The sequence below is a fragment of the Pezoporus wallicus genome, unplaced genomic scaffold, assembly GCF_028554395.1.
Source record: "Pezoporus wallicus isolate ANWC-B61680 ecotype Strahan unplaced genomic scaffold, APGP_CSIRO_Pwel_v1 contig_1583, whole genome shotgun sequence".
Lineage (NCBI taxonomy): Eukaryota > Metazoa > Chordata > Aves > Psittaciformes > Psittacidae > Pezoporus > Pezoporus wallicus.
The window spans coordinates 1,088,051-1,106,524 of NW_026637266.1; positions in this window are offsets into that span (position 1 = coordinate 1,088,051).

The window sequence follows — 18,474 nt, forward strand, 5'->3', positions numbered from 1 at the left end:
ACCTCCACCCTAGCCCTTACATTCATCAGAGGTCTCTGTAAGCCAGTTCAGCTAACTAACCTTGCAGAAAGAAATAATCCTTTTTTTCCCCATCAGTTTTCTGCAAGGCTGATGAACAAACTCATGGAGGAGGCCTGAGCCTGCACAGGCCATGCAGCAGGAGGAAGAGATGGTGGGGCGAGGGAAAGGCAGGACTCAATCCCAAAAAGGCATCACACACTAGAGTTAGTTACTTTTATCTTCACTTTAGCTCATAATCCTATTGGAAGCTGAGTCAAGGTAATTTTATTGCATTCTCATAGTTTACCACTGTTTTGATCACTTTTATAGGTTATGTTTAAGACTTTCAAGCAAATAGACTGGTTAAATCAAGGGGAAAAGAGAGTGCTTGCTGTGAAGGCTAATGAAGGAGTGACTCTGAGAGTCTCAACCCACTGCCAGTTAAGTCCCCTACACAAAAGCAAGCAGGACTGAACCTGTGTGGAGTCAGCTGCGCTTTAGACAGCACTGTTCTAGGAAGAAGAATCAGGATCTAAAGGTGCCACGTCAACACACCACTACCACTGAAATGCCAGGGAAACAGAGCATGCCACAGGCCCATGTCTGGGTGAATAAGCCACAGCCTTAGCTCCATTAAACATTGCAATGGGAACACATTAAGTAGAAGAATCATGCAGGAATATTATATGTTGTCTGTGACTTTTTAGATATATGGTTTCCTAGACAAACAACACAGTCTTACCAGAAAATATGTTTATAATCTTCACAGCTGCTAAGATCAGTGGCTCTGAACTGACAGACAGCACGGACACAGCAAAGTCCAGAAGTGAAAAGTTCCCTGAAGAAGCAAGCTGTGACGATATAGGATAAAAAATGGGAGGTGAATGAAAGGGACTAAGGGACAGGCCTGAAACACTTCTTTTATATTTACCAATGCAATCTTCAATGCATTTCTGTTTAAAAAAATTAATCATTTGCAAGCAGAGCAAATTAGCTCATAACAGCAGAAAGGTTAGTTTAAATTTCCAGGTTGCTCAGTGATGACTTGAGAAGGTGTTCTAGTAGTATCCATTTTCAACCTGGACTTGGCCTGTGCTGCTGCCATCCAAGCTCTGGCAGAAGGATTATGCAAGGGAAGATAATGTCAAATGACTGTGACAGGATTTCCCTATCTCTGCTACCCATACAAATTTGCATTTTCCCACCTGGACCATTGGATTTTGTTGTGCCTGTGGTTCAGCAGAAAAGATGAATTAGAAAAAACAAGTTATGCTTTTACATTTCTCACTGACTTGTGTTGTCACTGGACTGTGTCATGTCATCTGTAAAGGCTTCAATTTCCAGAGATGCAGGGTATCTTACAAAGGCAGGACTCTTCAAGATGATATTTTATAAGGAAACATATTTGGACCTAAGACCCTAGATACAAAGCACCAAAAGTTTAAAGCCTTCACTTAGCTTCACAACTCAGGATCAATCTGCATTAAGCAAAACAACCTCCAGTCTCTTCCCACCTCTGCTCACAGCCATTCATGTGTGTTAGGATAAACACTGCTCAAATATCTCAATAACATACATTTAGAACAATGTGGAATTAAAAAAAGGAAAAAGTAAAGGAAGTGGAAGGGGAAAAACATGAAGAAATGTGTTTCAGTACAGCACTAAAGGTTGCTAAAGCTCTTTAATAATAGCCCAGGCAGAAAGTCTTGTAACCACATGAAATTCTGACATCTTTCTGTCTCTGTTTACTTCCACGTATAAAAGTCACTGTAATAACCTTCATTATGTTTTTTAAAGGTTAATCACTGTATCAGGCACAATCATAATTATATAGCACTGCAGATCACAGAGTAAACTAGCTTAATTTACTTATTTGCAGTTACCTCTTCTTATTCCCTACTTGCATGTGGCTTTGTCAGGAACTAAAGCCCTATGACTGCAGTACAAAGAGACCATTTATGTGAAATATAATGAAGCAATGGAGAGACACAAACACAGAACAACAGGAAAGTCAGCAGTCTGGCTAGCATCTCCCAGGAAGCCTAAAGACCTGTAAATACATTTTCAGTTGGCACAGGGCACTTTTTTTAAGCAAAAAGAAAGCTTTTGGTCTCCATGACTTAGTTTTGTCATTCTAGTCACAAAATAAGACATGAAAGGAGTTCATCTGGAAAATGTACTACTAACACGCTCCACTGGCTTGCTCTTGAGAACAAAGATTTCTGTTCACAGTACTTAGAATTAGCTCTCAACTAAGTTAGATTTATTCTACTTTCTACTAGGCAAGACACAGATCATACAAATCATAAGTAAATTGAACTATAAGAACAGACTGTATTTTGCACATTCACCTTTGAAGAGCACCATTATAGTACACGAGACCTACAAGTCTTTGTTAGACAGGACCAGAGTCCCTTCCAACTTATGTATGTATCTATGCAAAAATAATCACTGCATTTAATGCTGCTTTCTGTACTCACAGCCAAATGAGGACATGATTACAGGCGGTGAAACCCCAGTGAAAAAATTACTTCTAGAGTAAGCTAGATTTGATTGTTTATTTCTGACATAGATTGTAAATATCATAAATATCTACCAATAAAGATGGCATCTTCGCTCTTTTCTCTCACAAGAGAAATTGCAGAGTTACATACCCATGAGCATCGTATGAAAACATTAACTCACAAATGCACATGGCTTCATATGAAGTCCGTAAGACTTTTCCTTCATGCCCCTATTTATTTGTTCCCTAAAACCTGATGAGAACCCTGTTCTCCTTTTACTACACTTAACCTACACTATAAATCTTTGCCCACTTTGGATTTGTGAGTGGGAGGATGGTGCACACTGGAAAACATGCTAAAAAAGCACTTTGTATTGCATGCCTCCCATGGGACAGCCAAAGTACCAAAAACCTTCGTGTGCTGCTGGGTACCCACCTCCAGGTAAATGTACTGTTCTATTTTCTCTTCCAACATTCCTGAAGTTATCAAACATCATCTTCTTCCTCCTTGTCCCTCAAAAGGTTTGGCAGCTACTGACAATACTGCCTTCTCTATAAACTTGCTATTTTACATTCCAGAAGAACAGTCCAGAAGAAAAAATAGCTATTTATACAGGGATTTCTTCTATAAATTATATGTGTGCATGTAAATTATGTATATAGGGGTCTGTCTGTTTATCTTTTTCTATATTTATAAACACTTATTGATGCATGTATACAGACCCATTGCAAAGCAATTTATCCGTTACACAATCTCTTTATGTTCAATAAATATAATGTGAAACAGAGGGAATCACTGTTTGGCATGTTTTTGAGATTAAAGAAAGAAATTTATGAAGGGGGGGTGTCTTAGTAATTGCAGGTGAAACCTTTAAGAATAACTGCCAGAATGAAAATTGCCTCTCATCTTTCTTTTCCTCTCACTCCCTCCCTCCCCCCCAAAAAAAATGTAGCTGGAGAGAAAGAGGCACAGCTAGCTTGCCTAATCTCCTTTCTCTCAGCCCATCCACAGACTGCCCTCCTCTAGGAAGGTTCCTAGAACAATTGCTAGGGGGTTGCAAATCAATGGTGGCAGCTCTGGCTCCTGTAACAATCCCTCTGTGCTGCTGAATGGTGAATTACCTCAAGTTTATTCTTTCTTTCCTGTTTTTCCAGACTGGCTTCTATTCAACTAAGCACTTTATACTTACACAATAAACCCCAAGGCTTGCTCAAATACAGCACTGATTATTGCAGAGTGGCCTAGCAGTCACACCTGCATTTTCTATATTTTTTGCCTTCTCTAAACAAATGCCACTTCATTTGCAATGTCTCCTTGCAAAGCAGACACTGCTTTTGGCTCCTGCTGAATATGGTTTGCAGCAAGCTGCTCGAGGGGGAAGGCTCATGACAACCGAACCATAGGCACATACGCAAGAAGAGTGGATTGTGTAGGGAGAAAGTGGTGACACATTCCAGCCCATGGGCAGCAGGTTGTCTTAAGCAAGAGGCAAACAGGAAATAAAAACAGGGAAGCAGAAGAATCATATGACTTCAAGCACCTTCTAAGTGCACAACACAAGGACAGACAGGAGAAATCTCTGCCGGCCAATAGAGCACATAGCAGTGCCAGTGTATTTCCCTATGTCTCTCTTGCTAATGCCTATCTAGAGGATATTATAATCCAGTCCATAGTATGTACTTGCTGAGAGCCTTAGAGCAGCAGTTTTGCCTCATCTCAGACCCAGGAGTCTGTCCCAGTGTGTATGCAATGATGGCTTTCTTGAGCCAGCTGAAGTTTTTTGGCAGCACACAAGTGTTTTCTCTTAGTTAGTCTCCATAAAAAACTATGCAGCTTCTAATGGTGCACCACATCTACTTTGCCCTACCTGCTACTGAACCAAACAACATACATCAATTCTTCATTATCTGGGTTTTCCAAAAGATGATCTGTCTCACATGGGAAAAGACACACTAGGACATCAAATTCCACTGGTTTGGAAACAGTTCTTGTTTCTCACAGCAGAATTTAATTTTGCACTGCCTAGCTTTCAAAATCTTTCAAGTCTCATCACTTGTACAATACCAGTGGAAAAAAAGAGTCTCATGACTCTGTTATGAGTCCATTTTATGTAACATGTTTGCAGTGAATGATTAAACTAAAAGATTATTGCTTAGTAAGTTTTGAGTAGTTGCCCAGAAATCATGCATGCAGAGCCAAATACTACCGCTGATGTTTAAGCACTTTTAAAAGGATTAACTAAAGGAGACCATGCCAGAATTCATCTTTTGAACAGGGAGGTGTGCTTTGCTTGCCATTGAAATGTCAATGACAATGACAAATTCAACGTTGATTTGAAATGACGCAAAATGCACAGGGAACTTCATTCTCCTGTTGCTTTAGATATCAGCACTAACGTACACTGAAGGATGAATACATAGTAATGAAGTTAGTGATGGCCATGATCCAGGTGAGTGGGGATGTGTAGTCTTATGTCTTTGGCAGTTCTCTTTGTGTTCCCTTTATGAAAGTCACAAACATTCATGTGACCCAGTGGGCTGTTCAGGAATAATTTACATCTGTAATGCTATGATTACTGCTATACAGAGATTTCATTATTCCTTAACAATTTTCCTATCAGGCACATCAAAAGCTCTGGTGTAAACACTTGGGCAAACACAATCATAGAAGAATTCACAAGGCTCCCTATTGCTTGGAAAATATAGGGGTTTAGTGCCAACTCACAAATTGTTTGTGAAGAGCAAAACCAAAATAAACTGCAAATGCCACTGCAGATTTTATAACTAATTGCCTTCATTAAATGCTTTTGCAATTAGCTCAAGTCTAATGGAAGGGCTTGCCTGTGCTTGCAAGTTAATTCTGACCAGAACAGAGTACATGTAGATTGCAGTAACTACTGTAAAATACCTCGTGTGTGAAAACCTGTTCTGGAATCAGTCTGCCTCATTCCACTTTAGATTAATCCACTCTGAAAGAAAGAATTGGGATATGACACATATCAGAGTTGAGAGGCCTTTTTTTAGAAGTACTTGAATTTGATACTGTCTTTCCCTGTTCTTTCTTTCCCTTTTCAGTATGCTTTTTGGCATACATTTCATTCATCTCTGCAGTAAGGATAAAGGGAATACTAAAAAAGAAGGGAGCCCTTCTGGACTGTATTGATTAATTCCTGCTGACATCCTTGGATTCTACAGCAAATGTTGTAACTAATGATCTCCAGGTATCTGAGGCCTTTGCTTGTACCTCTAGGTTCAGAACTTCATGACCGCAGTGCCCTATGTAACTTGCATAGCCACCTCTGTCTCAATAACACTGCAAGGGGTAGGGAGAGGATCAGCTTGGACACTAAAGCGGCACAATGAATCACTACAGTAGCCAATAATAGTACTTTTAGAGAGATACATAGTCCTGCACAAGATTTTAGTTCCCATATTCTCTTAGAGCCTCTGAACATAGCAATAACGACACTAGCAATCAGTGGCTCTTTAGACAGCTTTTTGCTCCTTTTGCCTGCAAGAAAAACAGCCAACATGTTAATTTCCGTTACCACATAGCAGGCCAGAAGTGCTTACATGATGACTTTTAACCCTTGTGGAATGGGATGATCAACCCCTTTCAAGGGGGCTCATAAAGTGAAAAAGGAAATGCTCACCAGATACTCAATTGGGAATGCATGGCACAACTCCTGAACAAAAGATAGATATATAAAATTAAAATAATAAAAAGTCAAAGCAGTGGCAATAGATGACTCCAGATCATTCAAGGCTCTCTGTATTTCTTTTCCTTGGCTGTGGTTCCGACTGTCCTGAAAGCTGGTGCTCTGAACAAAGCTGCATCCTAGCCTTCAGCTAGCTGGGCAGGAAGCTCAGTTTTCAGTACTATGCTTTTGACCACAAAGCATACACCTGGGGCCAGGAACTGATGTGACAGTTTTAGGCTGGCTACTACTAGATCAAAACCTCTGTGGCCACAAGCTACATAGACATGATTCAGTACAGGTTCAGCTTATTAAATAGGCGGAGGGAGAGGGAAAAGAAGCAGAGAGAAGGAAAGTTTATTTTGGTGGATGTTATGCCACATGAGGCATAAACTGTCCTGCTGCACATAGCATAGAGTCTATAAACTATAAATGAGTTAGTATGTCAAGTTTGGTAGAAATTCTATTAAGTGTATTCATCTCATCTCTGTTAAATCATGCCTCTAGGATGCTTCACAGATGAACAGGGCCAGTATCTGGTACTGGATGGTGCACCCTGCTGCTGGTGAATTAAATACCACACTCATACAGCTGCCCAACAGAGGCACTCACTACTCTGGCAAAACTGCAACTATAAATCACCACACCAGGACTTAGATAATCCTTGGATTCTGCCGATGAAGTGTGCTACTGAAGATGGGACCCAAAGAGCTACTGAACATGCCAATGATGATGATTCTCAGTTTGAGAAAACAAAATGAGAAAAAGAAGAGGTGCAGCATCTCCAACAGGAGTGTCTCTAGGCTTCAGCAGCAGTATGAACTGGATGTAAGATGGCTGGCAGCAAAAAATACATTTTAAGATATGTAAAATCTCAGTGTACAGCAACAGTTACAGTACTTAATTAGGCATGTTGACACTTGAAACCCTCTGTGGCTGGGGTAGGAAGCCACTGGTATGAATTTAAAGTAACCTATATGTGCTACCTTTTATTTCACATAAAAGTGTCCAGCCAGAGCATGATACAGACTGAGTTCAGGGACTATCACTAATTTGCAACAGCAGGATCAATCTAAAAAAGGCAAGGTGCTTCAGATTAGGAGACACTATCACCTACATTCCTTACGACCACTGCAGGGAAATGTCTTGATACCTATCCTGCATTAATTCCTTGCCTCCACAGACTGTTCTTTTTTTAAAATGCCAGGGAAGCACATTTCCTCAGGCATTTGAGCATTTCAAAGGTCTGGAGAAATCTTGCAGAGGAAGAGAGACAGAGAGAAGAGTGTGCATGCCCATCCTGAAACATGCATATATATATCTGAGCACCACGGAGCTTTACACATGAAAGGGTGTGTCAAGCTTTTGCTTGCTCATTAGCTCCATTAAGCTAGGCATCTCTTAAATTTATTAGAATGGATCATATTCCCAGTTGGTATAAATTATTGTGGCACTTCTGCCTTCAGTGACGTTATGCAAGTCACAAGAGGCTTGGATCAGCATCTTTATTCATGCACCTGCGTCCCCAGTCCCATGCATTCAAGCTACTGTATGAAACATAAAATGTGAATTTACTGCTTTTACCCTCAAAGTCCATAGACAGCCTAATCTGAGAGTATGTGAGCTGGTGGATACCCATGGGGTGTAGGTTTGCACTTCAGGCTGTCTTACAGTAATATACTATAAAAAGAAAATATTAGCACAAATTAAACAAGCTGGTTGAAAGAGTCAGCAGGTTGGCTTGTAAACAAGAATCATGCTGGATCCACTCCATTCCTAGCATTAATTTCCAGTTAAATAATCAATTATAAGTGTCTGAGAAATTATGTTTACCATTTATCTGGAAAAAAGAATTCCCCTTTGCCTCCCGCATCCTATCAGAGCCCTCCACTGTGCTCACATTGCCCTACTCAACCATTACAACTCTTCGTCTCTCGGCAGCAGTGACTGAGGGATATATATAGTAGCTTGTTCTCTAGATAAGTGCAACTTTTATAAACAGAGAGAGAAAAGGAGAGAAAAGCCTCTCTGCTGCTACCTCTCCTTCTCCTTGCTATCCCCCCAAGACCTTCTGAGCCCCTACCACTTCCACTTCACCTCTGCCTGCCATGTGGGCTCTCTCCTCCTCCCCATCCTCTGTTTTCCCGCACTAGTTCAGAAGCCCAGAGGATTGTGCTTTGCTAAATGTCATGCTTCAGCTTTGTGTTCATACACAAAAGAGTGAAATAAGCAGCCAAAACTGGCAAGCAGTGCCCAAAGCACTTTCCTGACTTGCAGTGAAGCAGCCATTCGCAAAGCTTTTGGGCAATGAAGCTCCAGGAATTGATTCCCAGAGTCCACCTTCTACCTTATCCTGCCCACCACAGAATCTATTTTTCTCCACTGTGGCCAGTGGCACTCCCAGAAAGAATTCAGGGCAGAATTCGCAATGGCACTGAACAAAATACCTCGGTTTTATGTCAAATACCAGCAGTACTATCATGTGAAAAATGTCTATTTTTAACGGATACTTTGAAACACTTCTCCATTCAGATAGCTCACAGAAGTTCAAAACCTTTGGTACTCAAAACCTTTCAAGCACTCATGTCTTACCATGTTTTCCTGATGCTGAATTTAACGAGCAACATCTACTTTTTCCAGAAATCATATATTTGATACCAAAGTTTAAGAACCTCTACTTCCCTTTTACCTTCAAACCCTTATATGCTGATTTCAAGCATCATTAAATACCTGGGTACAAGGCAGTTAACTTGAATTGAAAATTGAGTTTCAGCAGATTGTTTAAATTACATAGAATACCTGTGTTAGATAACCCTCTCTCCAAATTCATCATGAGTAAAGTAAGAAAAAGTAAGATCATAGCTAATCCTCAAGAGGTACCATGTGTTTCGGCTGAGGAAGGCTTCACTGTAAAATTACTTGGTTTGTAAGCATTATTTTTATTATGCATGGCCATTCTGTAAAATGGATTTGGTTCATTTTTTGCCAAACACAAATGATCAAAAATTATGAGTTAAGACCTCTACTGATCATCAACTTTTCTAAAAATTTAGTAACATATTAGAATATTTATTTGTCTTTTATTTTCAGGGTGTGTGCAATGGCTTTCAGTGAAACCACTTAAGAAGCCATCTTTCAGAAAAAATTAGTCCTTCTACATGTACATGGTCAAAGTAACAGTTTCTGGTGGAGCACGCTTTCGAGGAACACATCTAAAAATGTAGAGTTTAAAATAACCTTCTGGGTGAAGAACTTCTCCAATATGCATTGCTTCATCTGTTAAACTTAGAATCACTATTGCATAGACCTACTAACTTGGGAGAGATAAAAATACCCTTAATGGGCCATAGCATTAGGCTAAGCCTTACTTCCTAAACCCCACACACCTCTTGCCAAGCCCACGTAGAGGATGCTGTAGAGTTAGGTGTCTTCTGCGTCACATGGCTTTACCACCTCCCAGAGCTGATCACCATGATCAAATATTACTCTCCCCTTGCATCACCCCGCTGACAAACTGTCACACCACCTCAAGTGCTCTGGAGCACATGGCTTGTCAGGCAAAGACACACCTGCTCACTGCTGAAAGCTCTTCACAGACATGCTCAAGGAGACAAAAAAGCCAACAGGAGAGACCCTTACCTCCCTATGAAGCCTTCAAGACAAAGAGGCTGTCAGAGGGACAGGGGCTACTTGTAAAAACACAATTGGCTCTGCTTTACAAAACCCAGAAATTATTCTACCAAAGTAACAGTTCCCCCCAAAACACCAGTCTTGTATGTAGCTATGGGGCCACCAGGCCGCATAGTGCCTAGGGTACACCTTCCACCAAGCTTTTCTGGATGCAGCTAGGAAGCTGGTGCAACTAGCAGACCATTCCCAATAGGAAGGTTGGATGCAGACATCCTGCTCTGGAGGCCAACACTGATGTAGGCCATTCTGGGTCACAGGAGTAGGTGTCTAATGATTAGGACTTTGTATATTTTAGTACAAATGGATTAGGCTCTTTGCCCTTCACATCTTTTGCTACTGTTATTTCTGTTTCTTCTAAGATTGAAAATAAAAACCTTAAGTTCTTCATCAGTTGGCAGTCTGACTTGGTGTAGAAATTAACAATTCAGTCCCCATACAATTTTTCTTTAAATCCAAGTGTCAGAAAAATGTGGAACTCAAAGCAAATTTTTTGATTGAGTCTATGTCTAATTTTACTATAAAGCAAATTATGCAACAGGATAACCTGATTACTGTGTTTGTTGAGTCACCTTCATCAAAGGCTTTCATAGGAGGTGATATAACATCCTAGTAGGCTTATAGAATTAGTGACTGCACATTGACTGTGTGACAGAAACAATGTTGGACTGGAAGAGAGAGGATATTTTCTAAGCTCTGGGTAAGTATGTCACTTCTGTGTTTTTATATTGCAAAGGCCCCAGGCATAGGGAAAACAAACGTAACAGGATGTGCAAGAAACACTACTTATCGTTTGAAGTCTCCAAAATAATGCAGGAACCAACTTTAATTTTTTTCAAGCTAGAAACAACTGAAACAAGCCCTTTAAAATGACTGGCATTGATCTTTGCTTTTCCCTTCCCTGACTCAGATTTTTTTGAGCCATCTTGAGACTGCAAGTGTTCAGTGACTTGCCCATGCCCTTCATTAGCAACAAGCTTTTGACCCTGCTCATCAGTTTGCATGACTTTAATGGAATCTATAAGGACAAAAACTGGCTCTTTTCCCAGGTTATGTATGATTCAGGCTAACGAGAGGACAGAGGGAGCACTGGCCAGCACATATACCCTTTGGAAGTGCCGAGATCACAAGTTAAACAGAATCCTCATAAACTGTCATTTAGTTGTTTTGCTGCATTTAATGCACTTTTTTTTTTTTTTTGGTTTGATATTTAATTTCTTACTGAACCTTGAGCAGCCTGCTACAACACATGACATCAACCATGAGTAATCATTTGTTTGTGGTTAGTTACTATTAACACTACCAGGTAGCTTAGTCAATAATAATAAAAAAGCAGAAGTGCTCAATAAATACCCTTTATCTTCATTTAAAGGATCTCCCTCTTTGTGTCTCTGATGACTGAGGAAATTAATAAGCAGCATGGAAAAGGTTGATATTATTGTGGAGCAGAGCTATAAATATAGAACTAAGTCACTAGTTATGGTTTTCTATCAGGACATGTTTTGTATTAACTACTCAACTTGCTGCTAAATTGCTCCTGCTTTGTCAAACTTACTCCAGAACTGCCCTGCTGCAATTTTTTACTCTGATCTCTCCCTCTTTCTCTGTGCTTTTTAAAAACAAATATCTGAATGCAGTCTTTGTTATGGTGGGTCCTGAGGTACAGAATTATCTTCTGCTGACATCCAGCTCATCTTTCCAATCCCAGTTTCCAAACATCACTGACATTATCTATCTATGTACTCAAAGCTGTATTACTGTGACCAGTGTTAAGTCCAGTTCCTTTCCCAGTTGTATTCCCAGTCTAATTCCTTCTATTTTCCAGCCCTTTCAAATAAACACTCCAGTTTATTTGGAAGTTACAAGCGTGATTTGTCCTGAATGTACTGATAAATCAAACCAGAAAAACCTAACTGTCCTTTTTGGTCCTTTGCTCCGTGAATTCCCTTACATGGCTGCAAGTCTCTGTTGAATTGTTTTATTCACTTTCATTGAACTTTTTTGGCATTCAGTTGTATAACAACTGGAACATGAAAAGCCTGGTCCAGTAACAGTTGACTGCTACTAAAGTAGAGTATAATAACTGATAAATATCAATCTCTGTATTACACTGGCAAAGCACAATCACTGCTTTGGTTATGGATACCAAAATAAAAAGAAGAGATATTAGCATTTTTAGAGACTGGCATTGCATTTACATACAAATATCATGGTTTATGACATTTTGTCACCTGCACAGTATGTCTGCATGTTCCCTGAAAGCCCAATTCAGTACTGCTTACACTGCATTAGGTTGGATGTACATTACAAGATACTAAAGCTTTAAAACACTTAGAGGAGAATTGCTGTAATTTGTTTAAGGTTATCTAAAACAGTTAGAAAGCCTGGTTCTAAGACAGGGAAGTTTCATTCACTCTATTCAGAATCACAGCCGGTCTCCAACAAAAATATCCAGCAATTTTCCCAGATATATGGGAACATATTGGTAGCAGCAGGACACTACGCTGTTTCCAGGTACTAGGAATGTACCTATCAGGAGAGTCTGTGGCTTGCCCGAAAAGAGTCAAATAATTCCACACAGCACAGGACAGAGGCTCATCAACAGTCCTTACGCAAGAACAAACTGCCGATAAAGTTTCTGATCAAAACAGTTCCAAAACCATACAACTATTTCCAGGGCCATGAAGAGGCATGTAAGATTGGAATGTAGTGAGAAGGAGTGACTGCAAAAATGCTATTCTGTGCAGGAGGCTTTGAGTAAGAGACCTATCCCTCTAGCTGCCTTATTCTGAATTACTAGGCTGGAACTACACCAGGTCTGTTTAATTAATAGATTTTGCTTCAGAAACTGTTTTGTCAAACCAAAGCCGTTTGTTTGAACTATCAGTTTCAGCGTTTTTTTACTAGATTTTGCAAGTCCAGTGTACATAAGAAAGAAAAACTTAACCACAGAGACTGACCTTTTTGCTCTGCAAGCAGACATTTCAACAAAGTCACGTCTGATTAGAGATTTCAGGAGATTTCAAAAGTTTTGAAAGCCTTGGAGGCATTTGTGAAACAGAACCTGTTTTTTTTTATGGCTTGTTCCAATGTTGACATGCAGTGAGAGGCAGAGCAGGACCTGGCACTCCAGCACACTGTGCTACCTCAGAAACATACCTGGAGACAAATACATCTCTGCCTTATACAGACTGACAGTTGATAGTCTATTGGCTAGCCTCCTTGATGTCTTCTATTTTCTTGTCAAACAAATTGAGACTTCCTAGCCAACTTTATTAACACTGCATTACTATCTATGCCTGCATTATTTCTTTTCAATACAATTTATAATAGCAGTGTAAATCTCATACCTAGAATCTTTCCCCTATGTTTGTATCAGACAACAATACATAAGCTGTTGTATAAGATTTTGCCAACGGTGCAGTAGAGGAGATACCCATGAATCAAAGGTGGCATAAAGTGGGTTTCTCTTGCAGTGAACTATGTTCCACTTACAGGTTTCATAAGGATGTACAAATATTGATTGAAGGCAGTCCTTCAAAGACCTGTTTTCTGTTATACACCAAATGAAAACATGCATTAGTTTAACCAAAAGGATGTTCAAATGCATTAAGACTGTATTAGAAAGAGAGCTTTATCATTTCTATACTCAGTTTCACCCAAGTGTAAAATGCTGGAACACTGATTGAACCCAAGAGACCATGAGATATTGTTATCCAGAGCTAAGCATTTCCAAAATGTTCATACAGTTCCAGAGTCTCTCCTGCTGCCAAATTTAAATTTAGTACATTAACTTTAAAAACATCTCTCTGCTTTGGAGAGGAGTTTGGAGCCAGCTGCCCTCCCTCTCTCTCAGCATATGTAAGTGATAATGGCAGGTGAATATGTACTATACTGTAGCTTCACGTTTCTCCCATTAGGATCCATGTCACTTTCTATTTTTGAGAGCTGACTGTTTACTAGGCTACGCTTCATCCTCCTCCTTCCCCTGTACCATAACCTTGTAACCCAAGCTGCTGGAAGCAGTATTGGGTTTGCAGTGCTCTGACCTTTTGTCCCTCTACGTGAAATTGGCTGGTTTTATCCCGTGATGGCTGCCGGTTGGGTTACACAGATAACCTTTCGTGACATGCCTGATGAACTTCCCAGCAGAAACAGGAAAAGACCATGGCTTACCTCAATTCAAATAGAAGCAATAAAAACTTGGGTCCCTGTTAGGCTGGGATGGTGTTAGATCTTTCTGAAACTCCCCTATATACACACAGGGCCATGAAGGAACTTATCATTTAAGCCCTTGGGTGACTGATCCACAGGTGACCCAGGGACAGAATTCACATTCTGGGCCCCTTTCTCCAGTCCTTATTTAGGAAAAATACTTAGTGAACTTCTCAGATATTTTTCCTGGTGAAGACGGAATGATCAAACCACTTGTGGAATCCATCACATATATTTAACACGAAAAAGCAGTTCCTTGCTCACAGTGCCACAGTACATCACCCCATACACAAACCCGATCCCAAAAAGATACTCAGAGAAGGAATGATGTGACAAATGGAAAGATGTTTGAATTATTTTATCATTCCCATCTGGAGGGTCTCCACCTAAACTCCCTGGGAGTTTTAGCTGTGTGCCAACTGTGAAATCAAAATGGAACCAAAGCATTGACTGACAATGTTTGGTGGCCTGGTTTGCAGAATAAGAAAGACTTGGTGGAAGCCGGACAATTGCTGCCACTCGTTAGCAGCGTTGTGGTTTTGGGTTTGGTTTTTTATTTAATCTTTTAGCCTATCTCCTGATTTCTGATGTGCGACTGAATCTGTGTTTCCATATCCCACTGGCTTCACTTGCAAAAAGTTTTGTTTTCTATTTCAATTTTCTGTGACTATTCCAATCAGGAATGCTAAACTTTGTGTTCCTTTTTATAGGTAACAACTCAGAGGGGTGAACACAGTTCTCAGAAAAAGATCAACAGAATACTCTTACCACCTAGCTAAAAAAAGTGTCATTTTAAATCTCCTCTTTGCATAGCATTTGAGTTAATTTTGGCTTCAGCATACTGTAAGGCTGTGCCCTACTGAATAGCTAGTTACTGCTCAAAAGGACAGTTCCACCTCCTCTGACCCCTGGCTGTGTCTTCCCAACCCTCCCCTTGGCCAACATGGGCACTCATCTGATGTTATGGAGAGCCAGGTCAGGAAACTTAGCTGGCAGAAAATTAATCACTCTTTTTATGGTCTAGTTTTTTGCTGGTTTGATTTGAGCAAATTCCTGAAAGTTCAGAAAAATTCAGAATTAAACAAACAAAAAAGCAGAACACTGTTACATTGGCTCAAACATTTTCTGAAACTTTGCTTTTACCATTTGCCAAAAGCAGAACTTCATTCGGTATGACTAGAAACCCTTCTATCTTGCCGCTTTTCCAGACTGTGATCTCTCATATTACCTCCGGATTTTGACAGTTCTGGAAAGCTCAGTGGACAAGACTTGGATCTCTTTTAGCACGTATCTCCACAACTTTCTCTCATCTCCAAATCACATTCAATTATACTCAAAGCAACGCAAATTTTGAAAGCTTTTACATATAATTTACTAAGAAGCAAACCAGACTTGTTTGGCCTTTCAGGTATTTCAGTAAGTTGCTGATACTTTTCCCAAGCAGCATTCTTTACTTTTAATCATTAGCTTTCTTTTTTATTCAGTCCTCTTTGGGGAATTAAAGTTCTTTTTCACAAAGCCACAGCCTACCAGTAGATACTTGAAATACAGCCAACTGCTGTTATAGTCATATTTTATAGCACACTTTTTTTTTTTTAATGTGGATACATAGAGAGTTTATACTTATTCATAGAGAAGACTTATTTGCTTTGATTAAGTATACAGGAGGGTAACTGCTGGCCAGTTGAGCTGTCATACCTAGGGTTGCTGTAAGAGGTAATAGACCTTTACATTCAATCCTTAGTTTGTCTGCCTGACCTGCCAGTTAACTGGTGGTTAACAGTTAAGGCATTTCTCAACAGTGTTCCGTGATAAAGGAACATCCTCATGTTTTCATAATGCATAATTCATTGCAGGTGCGGTCTCCATCAGTTAAAAGTCTGCCTTTCCCTATTTACAAGTGTTATAAAGCTCAACCAATTTTCATGCTTTGGAAAACAGTAGCTAATATATTGTACGAATTGCAAGCCTGTAAAACACATATGTGACTTCTTTAGAGCTCAAAGTATCATCCTTGATAACAATGAGAAATGCTGGCCTGGCTCTTATATGTCTGATAAGTGTGCACAAAACAGCTGAGTGAATTAACAAACCAAGGGCAAAAGGCAAAGATCATGCATGGGCTTAAGGCAGACAGCGATCCTCCCTGAAACATGCTATTTGATAATTTCATTTTGAAAAGGCAATATGTCTTTGAAGTCCTAGCACTATTTTCCATAGAGCTGAAAAGTAAAGATGACAGATGTACGAGCTCACTATTGACTGCCACAGCAAATATAGTTTTTCTTGTCACCACCTACAAATCCCAGGGTACAACTGCCTTTCCTCTCTCCCTTCTATTTATCCCTTCATGTCTAACTCCACATTTCCTCACCCCACCTGCTCTGCCAAAGCTCCTGTCAGCTTCCCTCACAATCACTGCCGCTGAGTCCCTGATGAGCAGAAAATTTCCTGAGCTCATTTGCAAAGTCCCTATCCTTCTTTTGATGGCTCATTACCATCGTGCTACTAACTGCAGGCAACTGAAAGTAACTCATCTTTTTATAAAATAAAAGGAGGAAAGAGTGAGTTTCTCAGGAAATTCTGAGATGGATGAAGCTGCAGGGAAAACTCACATTTGGTCAGGATTTCACTGACACACACTGCTGATTTTTATTGGTACCAGTGGGAATCTGCATAAGGATCTAACTTCTCTTACAAAGCTCAAAACATGGCAAGGAGATAACAACAAAATGAAACTCATAAAAATCTAGAAGGAAATTATTACAACACCGACAGAGGTCATTCTGTGAACAGCCATCATATTTTGGTCTTGGACCTCATTTCTGCTTCCTACTGCACTGGCTGGGAGGACTTTTCATACAGGGGCACTACATCTGGCCAGAAAACATTCTCCAGACTCTAGCAATGATGTTCTTTCTTTCCTCCTGTCAGGGTCTTCAAGATCTGAAGGCACAAATTTTCAAGACTCCCCCACAGTCCATACCTGCTATTTCCAGAACTCCACTTTCTTACTTCCTTACATCAAATTTGTCAAAAGGAAATTCTCAACCTAAAGTACTTTACTCACAAATGAAATGAAAGATACAGGTTATGTCTACACCACATAGTGAAGACCTAAGTATCACCATGTGACTTATTTTCAGGCCCTGAAGCAGCACAGTACAGTGAACATATTAATACCAAACAAGTTATTATATCTCTACGGCACCAAACTAATGCAGTTGTGCTGCTTCCAGCACTCCAGCTAACATCTGCGCATGTCCCTGTCTTGTGGCATGTGGATAATTTAACTCATGTCATCATCCACCTGGTAGCTCTGCATCATGTGAGACATACCTATCATTGCTGCTCCATGCATCTGAAACACAAGCGCGGGTCTCCATCTCAGTTGTCTAAACCTCCTGAGAGTCTTTCTTTTGTGCCTTTCACAGCAATACAGAGCGCACGTCTCTTTAAGTATCACCTCTAGTTATTGACGCCCTTGCTGAAAAGAACTTTCTTTTTAAGGAGCAGAAGGTAAATATGTTGGTCTCCACCTGCCCTTCCCCTGGGGTTTTATCATTCTCCTGTCTTGTTAGTTACAACAGATAAGGCTGATTCAGCCAGTCAGCAGACTTTTCTGCTCATGAAACTATAGTTGTGCTTCTGTCCTATACTGGATGTCCTCTTCTGGGCTCAAGAGTAAAGTATGTTTTAGTGCTTTAGCTGTTTTTCAGTAATTAAGTAAGTAATGTCTGCTTTCCTGCAGATGTGTAATTCTTTTAGGACTGGATTAACCCTTTGCATACGCAATATCAACAGTCACATAGACAAATGATACATACAGAAGCTATTCAAAATAACCCACTCTTGGCTTTACTACAGCTCTACTGTAATCATATGAAAGATCTTGGACCAAGATAGTACACTTCCTGTGTCTTTCCTTTCATCAGCAAAAAAAGTACTGCATTAATAAGAAAAGCCAAAACCATGAACCCTTGTAGTCATCAAATAAGTGTAGTGCAAAAATAAAGACTGCCAGCTTTGAAAGAAGTCTGTGTTCACAAGGTACGAAACAACCACCTTTCAGAGACATAAATACCAACAGTTCACCCAGAAGCAATTCCCACCAGGGAATCTATTCACAGGTCCCTAGAGGGCAATGTAGCTAAGTAAAATGCAGAGCAATGAGGCTCGTGGAGAAAACAAGCAATGAGAGATCCTCCCAGACTGCAAACCCAGGTAAGAATTAACCTTGGGAGATATTCCTCAAGGTAATAAGAAAATATGCCAAATGTACAGGGGAAGCAACTCCCTGAAATGTGTCAAACAACCTTCTGGCAGCAACCAAAAGTTTCATTCCACTGTGTATGCAAGTCCACCCGAGAC